This window comes from Ornithodoros turicata, unplaced genomic scaffold, assembly GCF_037126465.1.
Source record: "Ornithodoros turicata isolate Travis unplaced genomic scaffold, ASM3712646v1 Chromosome54, whole genome shotgun sequence".
NCBI classification, from domain to species: Eukaryota; Metazoa; Arthropoda; class Arachnida; order Ixodida; family Argasidae; genus Ornithodoros; species Ornithodoros turicata.
In genome coordinates, this window is record NW_026999382.1 from 573,248 (window position 1) to 589,954 (window position 16,707).

The 16,707-nt window shown below is 44.3% G+C and overlaps 1 protein-coding gene across 2 annotated transcripts in view; it reads right to left on the reverse strand.

The window, feature by feature from the left end:
* LOC135374360 (2-hydroxyacyl-CoA lyase 1-like) overlaps nt 1-16,707 on the reverse strand; it is a 77,646-nt gene that overhangs the window by 36,704 nt on the left and 24,235 nt on the right. The gene's annotated exons all lie outside the window — the stretch shown is intronic.

Sequence of the window (16,707 nt, forward strand, 5' to 3'; positions counted from 1 at the left end):
GGCATACAGTTTGACAGTATATGAACATATAAAGGTACCACATCCTATGATAAAGTTGCCGTAGTGTTTTTTTTAGTTTGTACTTCGATTCCAAAGAAAAACTGTTGAAGGGGAGCTCATTAAAGTTACGAGGTACATAGCACTGCCTGCGACAAAGTCCATATTTTGTGTGTGAGAAATGCACAGCAAAGTTAACCCGCCTGCGTCTAGAAGAGCAGCATTCGCTAACCGGGGTCTTATATGAATGGTCCCAAAAATGTTTTTACAACATGCAATTTACCTTGATAATAACCCTATTATGCATGCAAAAATGACATTTTGATATGTATATTTCTGGTAAGTAAGCATTATCAAATACAGTTGAACCTCTATATAACGAATTTGTAAATGCTGACTCTTTGTTTCGTTAAATTGAGATATTCGTTAAATGGATCACGCCAAGTTAAACAAAGATGGCCGCCGCACTACCAGCGCCGCGCATTCCGCGAAACGTCATTTGTCATGAAACAGGTACTACGGTAAGAAGGGCACAAAATATCAAGCTTTATTCATTACATAATGCTAGGTAACACGTAATTTGTGCACAGTGTCGCTCTGAGCGTTCATTACCTTCGTAACTCCGGATGAACCTCGACTGCTTTTTCCTACGCGCTCGCGTATCGAAGTTTCTTTGGTTCACTTTCACTCATGACGTCCGGAAAGAACAATAGTACGCCGCCGAAAAGAACGAGAAATGGGTACATGTCGCGTAGACGCCTGCGCCGATGGAACCCTGAACGGCAGTGGCATCATGCCCATTTTACCACCGTCAGCATTAGCGGCGCGAACAAAAAAAAAGTAATGAAAAGGCACAAAACCACAACGTACTGTCGTCGTCGTCAACACAAGCAGATAAGACTTCGCGAGGCGTGAGCAAAAAATGTCAGCAATGCGTGTTTTCTTGTCCGAAAACGGGTGCGAAGAGAGCCTCGCGCCGGTGCGACGCACCGTCGCGGCGCACAGCATCGGCGCACCGATTACCGGCAGAGGCGAAGCACACATCGGCACGTTCGCGCCCCCAGCACGTGACAACCGAAGTAACCAACAAAAACTCGCGTAAAACCAACGGAGAAGGAAAGTTTCTCCTCCTTTTCTTTGTGGTTAAGGGGTAAAGACACGCGCAGGAGAGCCCGGGGACTTCGTTAAATAGAGGTGACCAAACGAACGTATTTCGTTAAATCGAGCTCAAAAATACATTGGCGTCTATGGGGACGCGCTGGTGCAACGGAAATTTTTCGTTAAACGGAGGATTTCGTTAAATGGACGTTCGTTATTGAGAGGTTCAACTGTATCTGAATTCATTTACAAGGCGTTGGTGCAAAAGACTTTTCAAAATTTCCGTCGTAGAACAGACTTCTTATTATTACCCGAAAACTTCAGTAACATATTTGAAAGGCTCCTTTCCTCCATGTTCTCCCTTCTTTTTCTTTTACCTTACACCCGCTCAGAAAAATGATGTCAGTCGACAACCCCAGTGACAGTGGACTCCCTCTCTTCTGGTGTGCCAGTTTGCAAAACCGTACAAAGGAGGTGAAGGGCGATAAAGGCTTTGGGTCGACACACGGAAACCAACCAAAAAAGATATGGGAAGGTCGAGTGGCAAGGCCTCGCAGCGGGAGTCGCGATATTCCCTACACAGTCTTTTTTTTCCCTGAATGCCAAGAGGAACGATTCGACAAAAAATAAAAGGACACATTGCAGAAAAATAATAACTATGGTCACCTGACAACATAACAGGTTCTTGTTTGAGTGTGGCAAAAAAGTACAGTTCGGCCTCCTTATTATGTGGGACAGGATAATATATGCATTCCTTTCTTTTTTAGAAGAATTTCTGAAGCGTAAATTTTTTGTTCGATTCCGTTGTGTTGAATGCTGAGGTCTCAGTTAATTCAATCTAAACTTGAAAACATAAAATTCGGTCGTGGAAAAGCTGAAGAACTGGACACCATGTGAGCCAAATTTATGCGTATTTTAGGAAAATCACTATTCTTGAAGGGCAACACAGATGCCATTACAAAATTGGGGTTTCCAGAGATGAATATTAGCGCTAGTTGCCAAATGAAGGAATGATCACGGAGAAGTCGTTTCATATAATCAAAGCTCGCCCGAGATGCCAGATTTTCTTGGGAACCGAAAAAAATGTTCCTGGAAAAAATGTTCCCGGAAGAAATGTCCCCTGGAAAATATGTCCCCCGGAAAAAATGTCCCCTCGAGAAACATCCACTCTTGGTACGCGTGGAATTTTTGCGAAATCCCCGGTTGCGATATTGCAGGTCTTGAAGTCCTCCGGCTCAAAATAAATACTAAAATTCCTAACCACTTACTAAGGGTTTTTACTTTGAAAGCTCGACCTACTTTCACTTACGATTTCTCGTAGGGAATACACCGCAATCAATTTCAGGTTCGTTGATACAACGTGACACAGGTTCGAATCCTGTCACCAGGTGTGCTCTCTGAGGTTTTCCCTGGGTTTTCCGTCGGACTTTCCTGATGTCGGCTCACTTGGCCCTGAAGTCGACCCAGGACGCATACTAACCCCCTGTCACCCTCCCTCCTGCTGTCCTCTGTCCACGCCTGTACACCGCGTACAGCAATGGTTGCTTCGCAGCACTAACACGGAAAAACATTTTCTCTGCTAATTAGCACAAATGTGAAGTGTCACAGAAAGTAGTACGCCATCCAGTTTCAACAAATCAGGAGAGAAGACGTCATTCGGATTCACCAGGAGCATGTCAAGTTCTTTTTTAGAAGTGTACAGATCGACGTGCACGGTGATGTGTAAAGAGGAAAATAAAATGCGGGGGGAAAGCAACAAAATTGAGAGACAAAAATATATTTCAATATGTCTAGCGGTATCACATCTCGGGAGCCCCATGACTGTACAGGCCGCATTGTTGCAAGACACAATGAAATAAATTCACCAAAGGTAGACGCACAGCGACTACCTAAGCAAAGAAATGCTATGTGCGAATAGTCATTTTAAAATGGAATTGAATACGAATAAATTAATTGACTCGTTGAATAACCGTAATTGGACACATATACAACATATATTGGAACACAAACATGTACGGTACGTATATGTATGCATAAGTATAGTGCTTACTCTTTTTTTTTTGTTCTCCATGTGCCGGGTCTCTTCAAATATATTCAGTTTAGTAGAAGCATCAATTCGATTTGGAATTTGAACATTGAATTCCATATTTGATTAGGAAATGGAATAGGATATACGATTACTCGCTTCGGTGCTCAAAAATCCAAACATTCACATTGTCCTATATAGGAAAAAGTCAACGTCCGAAGTCAACCAGTACATGCGTACCAAAAGTGAATTTTCCTCAGGGGACATTTTTTCCAGGGACGTTTCTTCCAGGGAACATTTCTTCTGGGGAAAATTTTTCCGGGGGCATTTCTTCCTGGACCCGATTTTCTTCCCCGGAAAAAAATGTTCCCAGGCAGAACCGTTCCCGAGAGAAAAATGTCCTCCGGAGAAATTGTCTCCGCAAGAACGAAAGCCGTTTGATCGAACGCGGGACATTTGGTCGAAAGTCATTTGATCGAACACCGCTTCATCAAAACGGCAGCGGTCGTTTGATTGATTTTTTTATTGCTTCGTTTGGAGCAGATGCATACTCTATACAAGATTGAACTAAAGTTTTATATGGCTGTTAATACAATATCTGTATTTTATACTATGGCGAAATTTCCTTCTTAGCATTCAGACTTCGAGTGCCTTTCGTGCACATATCACTATCCCATTTCGGATCCCAGCAATGAAAAGGGTGCCCAGAAGAAGCACAGACTATTGGCTGCTCCAAACTTGAAGACATTTTCTTCGGTATGTGTCCTACAGCTACGGGGGATGCTTCCGCACTGTTCTATTCAATTCAGTTCAGTTTTATTCAACTTTATTTCCTTTCGGATGGGAGAGAGTAAAAAGCCAGAAGGCTGTGCTGTTCGTGAATGACCAATAAAACCTTTCTGCAAATGACCAGTGGTCTCCCCTCTTTAGCTGAAAAAAAAAGCAAGAAACAAACAAAAAAGGAGAGGACGCTGATTGCCTCATGCTCCATATGTTCGAATCAAAAGTTATAGAAAAAGAGGTGCTAAGGACACGCTGCGAGCTTCGAACTCCCTTTGAAAAAAACGTCTTTCGAACAAACGGCGTCGATCAACCGGCCTTCGATCGAACGGCTTGCGACCAAGCGGTCTTCGATCAAACGCCTTCTCCAAACAGCTTAGGATTTCGGAATAACTCCTTGAACTCAATCTTTATGTATAAATGGACAAGATAAAATGAAAGGAACTTGACGCGCGACGAGGTCTCGGAGCACGATTTCCGTCTCATAACGCTCTGATTATTACCCAGAAACTTCAGTACTATTTTTTAGACACCCCTTGGTTTTCACAGGGTACTTCACATTACACCAGACCTTTCGTTCAGCGTAGACACTAGTTCAGCGGAGAATCCCCAGTGACCCGGAGCTTTTCCTTATCTTACTCAGAAGGCCTCCCTTTGTTCACCCTGCAAAGACAGACGGGTACAGGTTTTGGGTCATCCAACGTGCAACTAGCAAGGGTTGTCGAAAGATGGAAAATCCAGGGAACCGGTCTCGAAAAATTGTCCGTACCTCAAAATAACGTGATAGAAGTCCCCGTTGCAAAATAAACTACTGTAAATAAATGTTATCTGGCTGTTTCTGCACGGAAACTGCCAAAGCCCACTTAGACTAACCTGAACATGAAAAACACCGAACTTTTACTAACCTAATAATCAACTAACTAACGTGCTGTTCCGTCGTGTCCGTTTCATTTATCTCCTATTTCTTAATTTTATTTATTTATGTATTTTCGGAATAGCAAGCCGACGTCCCGTTTGGCTGACCTTTAGCCCGATTTTTTTTTCCTTTTCGTCTAATAAATATATCCCCCTCCCCCGTTGCTGTCGTTGGTTTTCCTTGCTACGCGAACGTGAATTTGGGTTCCGGAAAAGACTGTTGCTCATTGCGTGGGCGGAAATAATTAGCAGCGGTCGCTTGATCGATTTTTCTTGTTGGTTCACGTGGAGCGTTCATGAAAAAAAAAAAAAAAAGGAGAAAATACAGTAGAACCTCACTATAGTGAACTCGCATGTAGTGAAGAAACGGATGTAGTGAAGGGAAATCTCGGTCCCGATTGAATGCCCATAGACGCCCATGTATTTGCAATCCGTTTATAGTGAAGACTTTTCTGGGCGAGAACCGGATGTAGTGAAGAAAAGTCAGCCGAAACTTCGAGATTTCCCCGAAAAAATGACTCGTTCCGCCATCGCGGTCGAAAACAGAACTCACATAGCGCCGCCATGTTCCGGAAGTTGGGCGTGATCAATGACGTAGGATGAAAGGCGTGGTCATGACCGTCATGACCAACCAGCCAGGCTCGCCATTTTGTTTTGTTTGGCGTTGTCAAAAGCACCGTGTATTGCGGTGCATTTTGAGCTTCGTAAGCGTGGCAATGCAATGCATGTCGAAGAGAAAGGTGTTCACTGTCATCGAAAGACAGCAGCTGCTTCACAACGTGGACGCCAGAACACTGAAGCGCAAGGATATTGCGAAGAAGTTTGGAGTTTAAGAAGCGGCAGGGTCCGGCATAGTCAAGAAGCGAGCAACTGTTGAAGACGCTGTTGCAGGTGGGTGCAGTGCAAAGAGACAAAGAATGAGGGCATCCCCTTACGAGGACATTGATACGGCGCTGTTCAAGTGGTTTGGTCAAGCTCGCGCAATGAACATCCCCATGTGTTACTGCACCACCTTAGTGCAACACTTCAGATAGCACCAGTTCCAAATGTACTTGCTATCATGTGTTTTCAAGTAAATAAAGTGTGTGTATTCCATTACAACCAATATCTGGCGCTTACAGGCATTCTGTGGGTCATACATGCCAGAAAAAAGTTAACTACTGATGTAGTGAAGACCTTGATATAGTGAAGATTTTTCATGGTCCAGACGACTTCACTATAAAGGGGTTCTACTGTAATAAAGATAAAAATAAAAATAAATCGATCAATAAAAGAAAGAAAGAGAAACAATAAATAAAGCTGCAGTTCGAGGTGCCGTTATCCTAAGAAACATTTATCTGTGTGTAATCCGCCTGCTGGCTGTTCCAATATTACGAACGTTACAGGGCCGTCCTGTTGAACGTTACTGGAATGTTCGTGAAGTCAGTTATCTGGCTATTCCTGTGCGGAAACTACCAAAGCCCACTTAGACTAACCTGAACATGACAATGCAAACACCAAACTTTTATTAACCTAATAATCAACTAACTAACCTGCTGTTCTGTCGCGTCCGTTTCATTTATCTCTTATTTCTTAATTTTATTTATTCATTTATTTACGTATTTCCGGAATAGCAAGCCGACGTCCCGTTTGGCTGACTTTTAGGCCGTTCTTTTTTTTTTTTTTTCCTTTTCGTCTAATAAATGTATCCCACACCCCCGTCGCTGTCATTGGTTGTCGTTGGTTTTCCTTGCTTCGCGATGTGAATTTGGGTTCCGGAAAAGACTGTTGCTCATTGCGTGGGCGGAAATAATTGTGCAGCGGCGGCTTGATCGATTTGTCTTATTGGTTCACGTGGAGCGTTCATGAAAAAAAAAAAAAAGAAATAAAATAATAAAGAAAAATATTAAAATAAATCGATCAATAAAAGAAAGAAAGAGAAACAACAAATAAAGCTGCAGTTCTAAGTGCCGTATCCTAAGACACGTTTATCTGTGTGTAATCCGCTTGCTTGCTGTTTCAACATTACGAACTTGCGAACATTACAGGGAAGTCCTGTTGAACGTTACTGGAATGTTTGTGAAGTTGGCCTTCCACTAACCGTAAATACGAGAGATTCTGGTAAGCCTTATGAGACAGTTGACTGAGTAAGCACAAACCCGAAACGGCTGTGATGTTCGTGAATGACAAAGGTCTGCAAATAACCAGTGGTCTCCCCTCCTTAGCTGAAAAAAAGCAAGAAAACAAACAAACACACAAAAAAGGAGAGGACACTAATTGCCTCATGCTCCATATGCTCGAGTAAAAAGTTACAGAAAAAGAGGTGCTAAGGACACGCTGCGACCTTCGAACTCCCTTCGAAAAAACGTCTTTCGAATAAACGGCGTCGAACAACCAGCTTTCGATCGAACGGCTTTCGACCAAGCAGTCTTCGATCCTTCTCCAAACAGCTTAGGATTTCAGAATATCCAGTTATAATGTGATGCGGAAGATGCGATGGACTGTGGACGGTGAACTGTCAAAAACAAGCCTAAACTAACCTACCTTGGAAACTAACCTAGGACCCGGCTCTAACCAGTCTGGGGACGCTACGTCCAACGCGCCGTTACATCCATTTCTTTCCATACTTTCCATCCATACTTTCCTACGTCTGTGGATGTAATGGCGCAATGGACGTAACAGCTTGTTGTGTATGGTTTTCTGTTGGATGTAACGGCTCTTTGTACGTATTGACTATGGATGTATCGGCCAGAAATGGACGTAAAGTCTCGTTGAATGTAACGGTCGTTTGTATGTAAGAGCAGGGTGGATGTAACGACTCGTTTTTGGATGTAAGAGCGCATTGGATGTAGTGGCACGGAATCGCTCTAACCTAGGTTCCCACCGGGGACGATTTTTCGGTATCCCGGAAATTACAGGAGCGCCGTTTTGAACAGCTGAGGAAACAGATCATAGCCGATCAAGTGCTATCACATCATTTGTTTAAATTGGGAGACGGGATTTTTTAAATTAACATGCATGCTAATGCACAGTAAAACCACTGAAGAAGGAACATAAATGCGGTTACACCCACTGCGCCGCTTGCATTGTGCCGATTACATCTGTTCTTTCTGTCCCTCTCTCGCAAAGTTTGCTGAGTGCAGACAACACGGTAAGATTAGGAAGGGATTCTCCAACAACAAATAAATCTTGACTATGACACGAGGTGATTCATCACTGGTGATTTTCCAAGGTCCTGCTACCTTCTACTTATTTCTGATGATGTTTTTGATGATGTCTGATGATTTCTTATGATGTTAGCTGCGTTCTTTTATAAAGGGGAGTACTACAGAATACTGAGCACAATGACGCATTACCTTCTGTATTTGTATCAATTAAATGAAACGCAAATGCCCACTATCCTGAGGCTCTCACTTCACGCTCGTTGAACGTGGATATCGTCGGACGTAGTTCCCAACTCAACCGGAATACTAGTATTTTTATATATAGTTGTTTTGTTTTTGGTGGCCGTCAGACAATGATGTTGTAGTTGTTGTCTCATACTTTCTATGTTGATGAACCGTATTTTCAATGCAATGAAACCGCAATGAACTACCTGAATAAGTGGGTGTAGAGCTTTTGTAACCCATAAACATCGGCCCAGAAAAAGACGTAAAGACAACTGTAACACCTGTGTCTGACCGACAGTAGAGAAATACTAGCATCCAGTGAATGATATCGCTAGCGAACTAATGCAGCGAACTATATCCATTTTATGTTGCTTGTTGAATGGAATGTAGATTTAACTACTCATTATTAACACATAAAAAAAAAGAAGAAAAGCACCCTATGTCTCCCAATTTCAACAAATCCGAAAAGCGAACGATAACATTCGGTCGGCTGTGATGTGCTTCATCGGCTGTCTAGATTTCAGTTCTTACTTGCATCTATATTTCAGGGGCTTTTAATGCACAATTATCCTCACTTTACCCACCACACACTTTCTTTTCGTAGTAAACATATTGTAGATTATTGTTTTTCATTTTCGCTGGCTAGTCTATTTGCGAGCACCAAATTCTATGCATTCCAGTTATTTGATTTCTAATACAATAGCCACAAAACTTTTTCATAATCTACACCATCCCATTCAGTGGTCATTCACTGGAGTGCTCACCCTGTGTCTCTTTGGCCTTTCCATTTTCAGCTTTCTGACAGTTCGGCGTTATGATTTTTGGGTCTTTTGGCTGTCGGCCTTCTGATAGTTCGGCGTCATGATTTTCGGCCTTTTGATAGGCTCAATCAGCCTAAATAAATGCATTGCATTTAGCAACAGCTATTCAAAAAAAAAAGAAAAATGGAAAAAGAAAAAAGGAGAAGGAGGAAGCTCCTGAACCCCCCTTGAACTCCATCTTTATGTATAACTGAACAAGATAGAATCAAAGGAACTTGACGCGCGACGAGGTCTCAGAGTACGATTTCCGCCTGATAATTGTGCTGATTATTACCCGGGAACTTCAGTACTATATTTTTAGACACTCCTTGGTTTTCACAGGGTACTTCACATTACACCAGACCTTTCGTTCAGCGTAGACTAGGGTTGCCACCAGGCCGGTATTATACCGGCAGGGCCAGTTATTTGCTCGCTCTGCCGGTAGGAAGGTGATACCGGCAGCCTTTTGCCGGTATTTGTGGCTCAAGACCTGTCATAGGGGCTTTTGCGGGATTTTCCCTTCAACATTCCACTACAGCTTGAATAAATCTGGAGCACAGACCCAACTCCACGCAGTCACCAGTTGTTTCCTTAGTTATTCATTATTATTACACACAGGAACACGTTTCCTCGTATTGGCTTGAGCTCTCGTTTCTGAGCTCTATTTCTGTGTGTGCTCTTCCACCCCTCACCCACTTCCCTTTCCCTCTATTCCACCTCCTCTCCCTCAGCCGGTATTTTTCACTACGAAAGGTGGCAACCCTAGCGTAGACACTAGTTCAGCGGAGAGTCCCCAGTGACCCGGAGCTTTTCCTTATCTTCCTCAGAAGGCCTCGCTTTGTTCGCCACGCAAAGACAGACGGGTACAGGTTTTGGGTCATCCAACGTGCAACTAGCAAGGATTGTCTAAAGATGGAAAATCCAGGGAACCGGTCTCGAAAAATTGTCCGTATCTCAAAATAACGCGATCGAAGTCCCCGTTGAAAAATAAACTACTGTAAACAAATGTTATCTGGCTGTTTCTGCGCGGAAACTACCAAAGCCCACTTAGACTAACCTGAACATGAAAATGCAAACACCGAACTTTTACTAACCTTATAATCAACTAACTAACGTGTTGTTCCGTTGCGTCCGTTTCATTTATCTCCTATTTCTTAATTTTATTTACTTATTTATGTATTTCCGGAATAGCAAGCCGACGTCCCGTTTGGCTGACCTTTAGCCTTTTTTTTTCCTTTTCGCCTAATAAATGTATCCCACACCCCTATCGCTGTCGTTGGTTGTCGTTGGTTTTCCTTGCTTCGCGAACGTGAATTTGGGTTCCGGAAAAGACTGTTGCTCATTGCGTGGGCGGAAATAATTGTGCAGCGGCCGCTTGATCAATTTGTCTTATTGGTTCACGTGGAGCGTTCACGAAAAAAAAAAAAAAAGAGAAAATAATAAAGTTAAAAAATAAATCGATCAATAAAAGAAAGAAAGAGAAACAACAAATAAAGCTGCAGTTCTACGTACCGTTATCCTAAGAAACATTTATCTGTGTGTAATCCACTTGCTGGCTGTTTCAACATTACGAACATTACAGGGCAATTAACGATGAAAGATGAAAGCCACTGAAAAGGTTAGCCAGCTGTAGGACTCGAACCCACATCTTCTGGATTACCGGTCCAGGGCTCTACCAATTGAGCTAAGCTAATCCAGAAGATGTGGGTTCGAGTCCTACAGCTGGCTAACCTTTTCAGTGACTTTCATCTTTCATCGTTAGTTTCTTAGGCAACTTGAGGCCTTGTATGTGATTGTCCCTTCTTTGTTGTTCCAGCCTCAGAACATCAGTTGTCTCATGTATTACAGGGCAGTTCTGTTGAACGTTACTGGAATGTTTGTGAAGTCGGCCTTCCACTAACCATAAATATGAGAGATTCTCGTTAGCCTTATGAGACAGTTGACTGAGTAAGCACAAACCCGAAACGGTAAAATCGAGCAAATTGACGTTTCATGTCAAGCTAATAAGCTCATCTCACCGAAAAAAGAAGAGGTTTATTGGTCTCGGTGGTCTCTTACACGGGCCGCGACAATGCTGGCTGACGATAATCCCTTTACGAGCAGCTAAGTAAGCTTTTGTTCTGGTCTCCAAGGCCATTCCCTAAGTCCGCTGTCCATGAAAGTAAAGAGGAGAGAGGGAGCACTGCAGTGCGCGTGCGCGCCGCATGGTCGGCGGATGGATACGGTCAAAATGTTCCGCGCGGTTTTTCCTGTGCTACGGCTAGAGGGCGACACAGAATGACGCGGTTTACGGGGCTTTGAGACGGTATTTATCCGTACTCACTTTTCATGCCTTTTTATAAAAATGGAAAGTGGCAGACATACAGTAAACCCTCGTTAACTCGAACTCGCTTATCTCGGAATATCGGTTATCTCGAATATTTTTTGCGTCCCGATCCATGCCCCAATGCTTCCTATACATTTGGGCCCTTTTCAGTCGAAGCCTTTTTTTGCTCGAGTACGGATATCTCGAAATCCCATCACCGGTAGGTCAGCGTACCTACGGCTGATAACGTGCATTCTTCGGTACCCCAGGCTAGGTCAAGGTCAAAGCCTTTCAGTCCTAGTGACTCACGCCTCACGCGCCGCTAGCTGTGGCAGGCAGACAGCACTACCCTTTCCACCCAACGTCACTCCTCCTCCTCCTCTGCATTCGTCCGAGGATCTCTTCGTTTTGTTCTTCGCGGCGCCATGATGGCTGAACAACGCGCATGAAAGTCCCTGACTTTGGAGCGGAAGGTGGCACTTATCAAAGGCCTGGTAGCAAGTTCATCAAGCCAGTAGCATGAACTGTTTCATTCATGCGGGTTTCTGGTCTTCCACCGCCGTACCGGAGCCAGCAGACCACTTCAGTGGCTGTGATGAATTGTGCAACGACGTGATGCGCCTCGCATGTTTTGGGGAGAGTGACTTAGGACTTGAACATCGAGGACTATGCGCTTTACGATGGCGATGTTCCAGTAGCGGTGAACTGAGTGATACAGAAATCGTCGAGAGTGGCCGCGGTAGTGACGTGCCGGGAGGAGTGTCTCATGCGTTGCACTGAAGTGCTTGAAGATGCTTTCTTTTTCACAGATGCAAATGCCAAGCAGATTGCTATTACGGAGTTATTCAGTCTCAGATGATGTTAAAAAATAAATGGCTTCGGAATTGTTTACGAGCCCTATTACTGTAGGAACGCTTTTTTTTTACGTTTCATAACATAGCGCATTGTGGTAACATCGTGGCAACGTAATTTTCGCTGTTCGCTTAACTCGAAACCCCGCTTATCTCGAAATTTTTTCCGGTTTTTACGACTTCAAGTTATCGGGGGTTTACTGTATAAATTTGATGTCTATCGATTCCTGAAATAATTCCAGAGAAAGTAAATGGAAAGTTTTTTTCGAAATGGCTATACAAGTTTAATAAAACCTGTTCAAAGAGGGAGGAGAAAAATTGTGTATTTTTTTCGCATTCATGACGTCGCCGTAAAATACATACGACATATATGAGAAATCCTGTAGCGTAAATAATTTCACCTCGTTTTCCTCTTTATGATGGAAGCACCCGCGTCAAAATCTGTACGCTCGAAATAGCATTGCCGCCGACTGTACTGTGATTCCTATAGCCACTGTCGGGTGGAGCTGCATCGCACTATAATTGCTTCGTCATCTCAGGCTCTCTAACATTCCATTTTGTGCAGCCATTTCGCCGCTGATGCGGTCTTGATGTCTGATGGTCTTCATCCATCCACACCAGTTTCGCTTGTTTCGTCACATTTCGTCACTCGTGCCTCAGACAGGTGAAACAAAACAAGTAGTGCGCAGAGATATTGTTGATGAATGGTTCAAAACAAATCCAGAGGTGCTCATTAGCCTTGGCTTGTCCACGAAGTACATCGGGCTGAAAGAAGGAGCGGCCCCTTCTATATTTTCCCGAAAACGGAAGGCACAAACCACTTGGCGTACGTCTGATCCCCGCTATGGGAAAAACGGAGACGAAGAAGCATATTTACGAACCCATCTCTCATCGGATATATCACCTTCAGTCTTTCACGAGATCTCTGGATCAAAGATCTTGAGGCGTTGTTCGGAATTCACCGTGTGTATCCCGTTCACCTGGCAGCTGCACATGGAGCTCGAGAGATATTTGATGTCACACGCTCCTCAGATTTTCCCGCAATGCTTTGCGGCAGCGGGCGCGCTCCATGGGCGATCGTGTTGGGTGGGCGGGCCCAGCGTGCTCGTAATCGTCAAAAATATGCCCACCCGTACAGCGTACTCACAAAATACTAGTGGCACCATAATCGCACGTAAGATTTACACCTTGTTCGGACCCTTTTTTACAATTGACAAATTTCGCTTCCGTTGTCCTTTAAATATTGGTTTCTTCACACTCCTGTATGCGTCCGTGTATCTCTTAGAATAACTTTGTTTTCCTACTACGTGCTTTCGTAGAGCTTCCTTTTGTTGGTGCTGACTTTGAATGAAGTTTCCCGGATGGTAGGCCTACAATGTCAATTTTGATCATCGTTGATTTCTTAGGCAATTGAGGCTTTGTTTGTATCGTCCCTTCTATGTTGTTCCAGTCTCAGAACATCAGTTTCTCTCTTGTTCTACAATGTCAACTTTCGTCCTTGGCTGCCGTCCGTGTAGCAACATGGCAGGGGAGGTCCCAGTTGTAGCAGGTGGGGTACATCTATATGAGGCAAAGTAGTTGAGAACGGCGCTTTTCAACCGTCTTCTCTCCAGAAGGGCGATTTGAACAAAATCCTTTAGTACTCTATTAAACCTCTCAACGAGGCCGTTCGCCTGCGGGCAGTAGAGCGAGGATGTATTCTGCCTGATACCCCTCTCTGATAACAAGTTTTCCAACTCTCTGGACTTGAATTGGGGCCCGTTGTCGGTCACCACAGTCGCAGCGTAGCCTTCCATGCTGAATACAGCCATAAGAAAGTCCATAACTGTACGAGAGGTGACGGAATCCGTAAAGCCCACTTCTGGCCACTTTGAATGGTAGTCGACGAGGGTTATTACGAACTTGCAGCCTGGAGGAGCGTTGAGAAATGGACCCACGATGTCCACGGCTACTTGCTCCCATGACTCCTCTGGGAAAGGGCATCGGCGTAAATGACGGCTTGGCCGTTTTGTCGCATGACTGACACACCAGACAATCTCGCACCGCAGCTTCTACTTGGCTATCCATTTTCGGCCACCAAAAATTGTTACGCAGTCTTTGCTTAGTTCGCACAATCCCTTGGTGACTGTCGTGTGCAAATTCCACAAACATTGAAGTCAACGCTTCTGGTATAACAACTTTGTTGTCCCTGAGCAAGTGGCCACTACAGAGACTTCAGACAGTTCAGTTTTGACACGGTAAAATGGCCATAGCTCCTTCGTCACTTGTTTCTTTCCTGGCCATTCGGTAGTCACAAATTCCATTACTTCCTGAAGTACAGGATCATTTTCAATGCTCTTCTGCACCTCGTTTTTGGAAATGCATGCGGATATCGTGGCTACAATTTCCTCTTCAAGATTGGGAGCTTGCGTAGCTGAAGCAGGTAGTCTTGAAAGTGCATCTGCTACCACGTTATCAGATCCACACTGGTACTGGACTTGGAAGTTGTAGTATAGTAGTCTCACTGTCCACCTCGAAATGCTGACTGGTAGCCGGCCGGATCCTCCAGATGATAGCAAGGTTACCACAGCCTGGTGGTCAGTTCGTAGTAAAAATCGTCTGCCCCACAGGTACACGTGCCATTGTTCGCACGCAAATAGGGCGCGCCAATGCCTCTTTTTCTCCGACAGAGTATTTACGTTCAGCGGAAGAAAGCGTCCGAGATGCAACGGCAACAGTCTGTAACCCTTCTTCACTTCGTTGCTGTAACACAGCTCCCAGGCCACAGTCGGAGGCATCAGGGGTCACGACGACTGGCAAGTTCGGGTCAAACATCTTTATGGCTCTACATGTTGCCACTAGGACCTTAATTTCCTGGAAGCTTTTCTGCGCAATCTATCTTATCTGCCGTTCCAGGTGAATTGGCTACCTTGACGTAACAACTTTCGACTTTATCCGCAAAATGAGAAATAAATCTAACGTTTTAGTCGCATAATCCCAAAAAGGAACAGAGTGTGGCGGAGTCCTTCGGCACCGGCGCAAACTTGATTGCATCCACGTTCTATGATAAGGGCTTTACACCTTCTGCAGAAATAGTGTGTCCCAAGAATGACAGTTCCTTCACTTCAAAGATGCACTTCTTATTCAGCTTCAAGCCCGCTGATGAGATCCTTTCAAGGACACGATGCAAGTTCCCAGTGTGCTCCGCTCTTGATTTGCCAAAGACAATAATATCATCAATGTAGCACAACACACTCCCTTACATTCCTGCAGGATGGATGTCATCATTATCTGAAATGTTGCAGGTGCAGACGCAAGGTCGAAACATTCTCGCTTAAAGCGAAAAAGTCCGCTGTGCGTTATAAAAGTAGTGATCTCACAACTGTTAGGTGTTAGCTCTAGCTGATGATATGCGGAAGCCAAGTCTAACTTGGAGAACCATGTTGCTCCGGACAATTGGTGCCAAAGTTCTTCCATGTGTGGTAACAAGAATGCATCTACAACGATCGCTTTGTTGGGTTCACGGAGGTCGACACAGAGTCGTAATAAATTGCCCCGCTTCCGCACTACTATGATTGGCGAAATCCATTCAGAAGTACTTACACGTTCGATGATGTCTTCTTTTTCCAGACGTCTTAGCTCTTGCGAGACTTCATCTCTGAGTGCAAGTGGTAGCCGTCAAAGTTTCACAGCGACTGGCTTAACAGACTTTTTGAGCTTCACCCTATGTTTTTAACCCTTCACATGTCCAAGAGTTTCAGTGAAGACACCCGCAAACTGTTCCTGTAGTTCAGGAGGAAGGGAAGTCGCCGAGAAGGTCTCGTAGCACGTCAATCTTGCTCCCTGAATATGAAGTCCCAGGTTACGAATAGCGTCCAGTCCCAAGAGCGCAGTTCCTCTTTGCACGACGTAAAATAAAACGGAGGTGTTGTGGCCATGGTATTCCACTGGTGCGAGAAAGCATTCTTTCACTCCTATTTGTTGTCGGGACTAATCCAGTAGATTCACGTTAGAAGGCGATAACGGGAACTTTTGAGATAAGGCTTCTTTGTAAACATTTTCCGGTATGAGCGACACGGTAGAGCCCGTATCTACCAAAAGGTTCATCGTAATTCCCAAGATGATGACGCATTTTTACACGATTGGCACATAACCTGGAAGTGCCAAAGCTTGTGGCATTTCCTGCAACACTGCTGTCTTGCAGGGCATTTTTCGTTGTTTGCCAAATGTGACGTTGATCCACAACGATAACATATTGCTCTCGGCTTGTTCGTACTGTCATGGTGCTTGTAGTCGCGGTGCTTCCTCTGTGTGTTCACTCTTTGTACTTCCTTGCTGTCGAATATTTCCAGCTCTCGCTTCGTCATCTCTCGATGAATACCAATTCTGATAGCACGGCCCAGAGTCAAAGACGTTTCTTCGTACAGAAGTCATTCTCGAAGTTGTCGCGATTTAGTGCCTTCGACTAGCTGGTCACGCATTGCATCATCCGTTGCTGTGCCGTAGTTACATGACGAAGCTAGCTCCCAGTTGCTCGTAACGAAATCCTTCCATGGCCCACCAGGTACCTGCCGACGACTGCGAAAGC